This window comes from Solanum verrucosum, unplaced genomic scaffold, assembly GCF_900185275.1.
Source record: "Solanum verrucosum unplaced genomic scaffold, falcon-dt-bn FXZP01000047.1, whole genome shotgun sequence".
Classification (NCBI taxonomy): domain Eukaryota; kingdom Viridiplantae; phylum Streptophyta; class Magnoliopsida; order Solanales; family Solanaceae; genus Solanum; species Solanum verrucosum.
This window is the reverse complement of record NW_026020155.1, coordinates 747,372-753,549: the sequence shown is the minus strand read 5'-3', so window position 1 is coordinate 753,549 and position 6,178 is coordinate 747,372.

Genomic DNA, 6,178 nt, shown 5'->3' with positions numbered 1-6,178 from the left:
ATAAGTGGGTTTCCCTTTAAACTTTCCGTAGTGAACATATATCGGATATACTCGGTCAATCGGTAGATTTGATATCTTTGAACCGTCGAGCTTTGGTGTATACCTAGACAACATAAGTCACACAATCAACCCTTGAACTATTTTTGGTTCTCATTGTTTTGTTCATTTTAGCCATGAACACGTCTTGGTTTATAAGTACGTAGAGAACTGGCCTTATCAGATTCTCCTTGAAGCGGCTTACACTTCACACTTACATAGGTGATTTCTAAATGTGTTATCCCGTAGATACACCATTTGATATACCCTGTATCAAACTTAGAAACCATTAAAAAGTCCTGATGTCTTTATCTTGTTACTGGACATTGTCTTATCATGAGAATGGACCATAAAAAATATTTTGACAATGTTGAACCGTCATCAATGACTTTGTTTGATCTCCTTGAACCTAGATCTTGGGATCTCCAGTCTTCTAGGTAGAGTTACCACCACAATGACTTGTTCTCGGCCATAGTCCCATTCCCTTTGATAATCTATCAACTACCTCTCTAGTTAGGCCTTTTATAAGTGGATCCGACACATTATCCTTTGACTTTACATAGTCAATTCTGATAATTCCACTAGAGAGTAGTTCTCTAACGATATTATGTCTACGTCATATATGACGAGACTTTCCGTTATACATCATGCTCCATGCCCTACCTATTGCAAATTAACTCTCACAGTGTATGCATACTGGAGCTAAAAGGTTTGGGCCAAAAATCTTTCAAGAAATTTTGGAGTCATTCAACTTTTTCACCGGTCTTATCTAGAGTGATAAACTCAGATTTCATAATAGAGCGAACGATACATTTTTGTTTGGAAGATTTCCAAGAGACTGCTCCTCCACCAAGAGTAAATACAAATCCACTCGTGGATTTTACTTCATTTGACCTGGTGATTCAATTTGCATCACTATATTCTTCCAATACTGTTGAATATTAGTTATAATGCAAAGCAATAGTTTTTAAGTATGTTTTAAATACTCCAAAACTCTTTTCATTGTCATCCAATGAGTTTAATTGAGATTACTCGCCAACCGACTCAGTTTACTAATAGCACATGCTATATCCGATCACATATACTTTATGATATATATCATACTTCTCAATACTTTAGCATAATCCAATTATGAGTTGCTTTTGCCTTCATGCTTTTGAAGTACAAAACTCATATTTATTGGAGTCTTGACAATATTGAAATCCAAATGCTTGAACTTGTCAAGTACCTTCTCAATCACATTAATAACTTTAATGTCTTTCACATCGAAGTTACTTTCTAGCATATGCTTAGTAGCATTTACATCATAAATGTCTCTTTTGTTGATCAACATGTCATCAACATAAAAGCAAACAATGACCTTGTGATTTGGAGTGTCTTTAATGTAAAAACATTTATCACATTCATTAATCTTGAATTCATTTGCCAACATAGTTTGGTCAAACTTCGCATGTCATTATTTGGGTGCTTGTTTTTAGTACACAGAGTGACTTAACAAGTTTACAGACTTTCTTTTCTTTACCAGAACCACAAAGCCCTTGGGTTGTTCAAAAATAAATGTTTTCACATCCATTTTGACGAATTTGAAGGCCATATTTCGCAACTAGCACAATCAACATCTGAATTGATGTAATCCTAGTTAGTGCTATTATCTGTCAAACAAGGCTTTCTTATTATCTAAAGCCTATGACAACAAGTCTGTCTTTGTATTTGTCAATAGTTTCATCAATTTTCTTTTCCTTTTGTAGATCCACTTTGAATCCAAAAGTTTATTTCCTTGAGGAAGATCAGCCAACTCTCAAGTATGGTTGCTCAAGATTGAATCTATCTTACTATTGACAAACTTTTCTCAAAGAGAATGAGTCCTCAAAGGACATAACTTTTAGAATATATGAGACTCATATTCAAGAAGAAATGTTACAAAATCAAACTCGTAGGAAGTAATTTGTCCATTGACATTTACTACGCCTCCGAATCTCTTTATTAAGTACATTCTCCTTTGGTTCTTTCCAAGGTCGTTTAGACCCTTCACTTGACTATCCGACAGTTCGGACTTATGAACCATAAATCGACATGTTTTACTATTTGTATCATATCCAATGAACATACAATCCAAAGTCTTAGGTCCTATTTTGACCCGTTTGGGAATAGTTTCCTCATTTTCATTTCTCATATGAAATAGACTGTATTGGAAATTGTTTGATCACTATCTTTCAAGAGTTATTGCTTGTATAAACTTTAAGGGACAACAACCAATTCTCTATCAGGATACAACAAAGCCTGAACAAACACAACTTTCTGTTGCTCCCTTTCTTAACAAACAAAAGTTTTTTTTTTAATTTGTTACTCTCTTTACTAACAAACAAAACTTTTTGTTTCTCTCTTTCTGAACAAACAAATTTTTTTGTTGTTCTCTTTTGCTATAATGATAGCACCACCCACAAATTTTGTGGTAAACCTGAACTTATAAATAGGACATTCAACATTTCCTTCAAAGTTCGATTTTTTCCTGTCAACAATTTCATTAGATTGAGGTGAGAATGTGCAGTAATTTGATGGATGATTCCATTTTCCGAATATATTTCTGCAAAAGAAGATTCATATTCTCCACATCTACCACTTCTAATCATGACAATCTTTTTTATCCAATTGATTTTCAACTTCAGTTTTATATTGCCAATATGTTTCTATTGCTTCATCCTTACCATTCAGCAAATAAACATAACAATATCTAGTGCAATTGTCAATAAAATTTATGAAACACTTTTTCCCACCACGAGATGGTGTTGACTTCATATCACAAATGTCAGTGTAAATCAAATCTAAGGTATTAAAATTCCTTTCAATAACACATACTTGACATTTTGATTTATTGCACTAGAAATTAGACAAAACTTCTAAGTTGATCAGTTTTTGCAAGGTTTTGTAATTGACATGTCCCAAGCATTTATGTCACAAATAATTGATTCAAGCAAATAAGAACAAACATAAATACTAAGTTTGAAAAGACCTTCTGTGAGGTAACCTTTTCCCACAAATATTTTGTTCTTTACTTTTTTTATATAACTTTCTCAAATACAGACATTGGTTTAGAGTCAATACCTTGTCATTTGTCCCTTTCAGAAGGACCTTTCCATAACATTCAATTTGTTATAGAATTGCCCATGATCATAGTCTCATCGGTCCAATAAGGGCAATATGACCCAAATGTTTGTTTTACAACACAAACATAACATATCACTTTTCACCAATGTTCATGTCTATAAAAAAAAATTAAAAGACATATCTTTGCATGAAAATCACATCACAATATTTTTAAAGTGAAACTTTTTCATCAAAGAATACAATTATTTTCAATGAGTAATATAATTTTGTGGTTTCATACTAGTCATGACCACAATATCAAATATACTCCAAGAATTTTGTGGGTCTAACATAATACAAGATTGTCATTAAATTTCATATGTTGTACTTTCAAATTTAAATTAGATAGTAAGTCTAATTTCGTCTTTATCACAAGTAAAGAACCCCCCACATTTTAAATATGTTCTCAAAAATATTTTTCAAGTATTTGAAATTATTTTCCACATATTTTTTCTCATGCTTACACATTGGCAACACGAAGCCTTCTTTTGGAGATTTAATCCATATAAACACCCATTGCAGGCACAAAAACCACTAATTTTATGTCATTAGTGTTTTTTTTTTCCTTTTTTTTGTCACAACTAGACAAACCACTTAGTATTTAGAATACTAACAATAAAGATTCAATCTTTATACAACTTGTTTCTAGTTTAACGATGAAGTTTTTATATTCTTCTAATCGTTAACCGAATGAACCTTGAATTCTGATGAAGTTTTAATATTCTTCGAATTAGTTTCACATTCAGACAGAGTAGTAAACCAAAAAGGTTTTAATCTCCAGAAACCTCAAATACAACACTGTTTCGAGCTAATGATGAATATTTTATTATTTTTTTCAATCATTTAGCCTTAATATTCCTGACGAAGATTTTGTACTCTTCAAATCAAAATATTCATTCAAACAGAGTATTTAACAAATTGGTGAAGTTTCTATATTCTTCAAACCAATGCACAATCTGATTTGTTCGTGAAGTTCTTATATTCTTCAAATCAAAGGAGAAAAAGAATCTCCAAAAGTCAAACACAATCAAATTTCACATGGAGTAGAAAACTACAAAAGTTTTATTTTTCCTCCTCTAAACAGAATACATATTAATAATAATAAAGATATATTCTGAGATCATCACATAATGATCATCTATCCTAACATTTATGAAATAAATTTCATAACTGATAAAGGATAGAAAAAGAAAATAATAATCAAGGAAAATAAAGATAGAACCTGATTTTTACTCTCATTGAATCATATTCTATTTGTCAGCAATAATTCCATGCAAGTCACTTTTCTTGCTAATTTTTTTTTCTTTTCTCAGTTTCCATCATATTCCTATTTTCCTCAAGAAGACATTTAATTTCAACAAGAAACTAAACTCATGTTCAAATATTGTTAGGAGACAACATTTATTCATTTACTTCTTCTCATAGTTATATAAAACCAAGAATATAAGGAAAAAATTAAAGTGCTCTCTTAGCCTTTATGCACAAAAACTTTTCTCATTGAAAAGAAAACTGAAGGGTTGCACTGCTTGAATGCACTTGGGAAGAAAATAAAAATAATCTTACCCATCCAAGGAAAACTTACTACAAAAAATATACTCAAACATATTAAAGTAGTACTAATTCATCCCAAATCTCTTTTATCATATGATAAAATAATTATCTTTTTCTTCTTTTTCTTTCCCCATAAAAAGAACACAGAAAATAGAAGTAATTTCCTTACCACAGAAAATACCAACAATAAATTTTTTAAGCTTGTTATCTCCTGTATTCAGATTAGCAAACCAGAAATAATAAAAGATGAAAAGAAAAACACAAAGAACTATCCGAGTCCACAGAACCCACTGTGTGTCCTTAAGAAATTTAATCCCCTCAAGTACCCGAGGTTGCAGATTAATTCCTCCCAAGATAAAACGGATTAACCATTAAAGAAGTAGCGGTACCTCAAACTTCGATAATTTCACGAACTCAAAATGACAGCAACGAATCACACACACAGACACGATCGATCGATTTTATTTTGTAAGAAATGTATGCAAAAGAAGAGAAGAATTCGATTCAGAAAAATGAGAGAAAACCTCTCTATTTATAGCCAAAGGTCACAACCCTTTGAAAAGAAGACAACCTTTCAGAAAGGTCACAACACTTTGGAAAAGGCACAACCTTTCAAATGGTCACAACCCTTTAGAAAGGACACAACCATTCATAAAGGTCACAACCCTTCAAGAGAGTCACAACTCTTCATTTCATGTTCACACCTTTAAAACCCAACACTCTCCTCTTGCCAATTGTACCTATTTCTGTTTTCCTTATTTTAATATTCCTATTTCACGTGACACGAAAAAAAATATTTTGTTTTAATGAAATAAGGTGTGATTTTTAATTTGTTACTAGTGATCAAACACGATTGAAATTGATTAAATAGTTAGTATTTAACGAGAAAATACCAAAAGAAACACAAATGCGTGGGAGATCCTAAATAAATAAATGTGATAATTGTCAAACACAATGAGCTTATAGATTAGGTACTCATTCAATTCAATGATGTAACATCTTTCGAAAAGTTGCCAAGCTTTGGAGACAACATATAACGATCTTCTTAGAATATATAACAAGCAATAAAACCTTGTATTGATATGATTTCCTTTTTTACTAAAGGGAAAAAGGCAAAACTATCTTATTCTGATAGTGAAATTCGATTATTTAGACCAATCTTTAGTAAAATATTTTGAGCCATTTTGCTAGTTGTAGGAGCAAAAAAACACAACAAGGAGATTTTTTAGCAAAAAAAATAACGTAGAGTAAAATTCAGTTCGTGGATATATTAGCCTTTCCCCTTAAATGCAATAAAATCAACCAATAAGAAAGGGGAAAGGGTTGGGGCTTTGAGGGGTGGCATAGAGAGGAGAAGAAGCCAGCGTTTGGCCACAAAATGGAGTTTATTTTTAAAAAAAGTTTTTGAAAATAATTTTGTAAAATTTCAAGTACATATATCTAACTA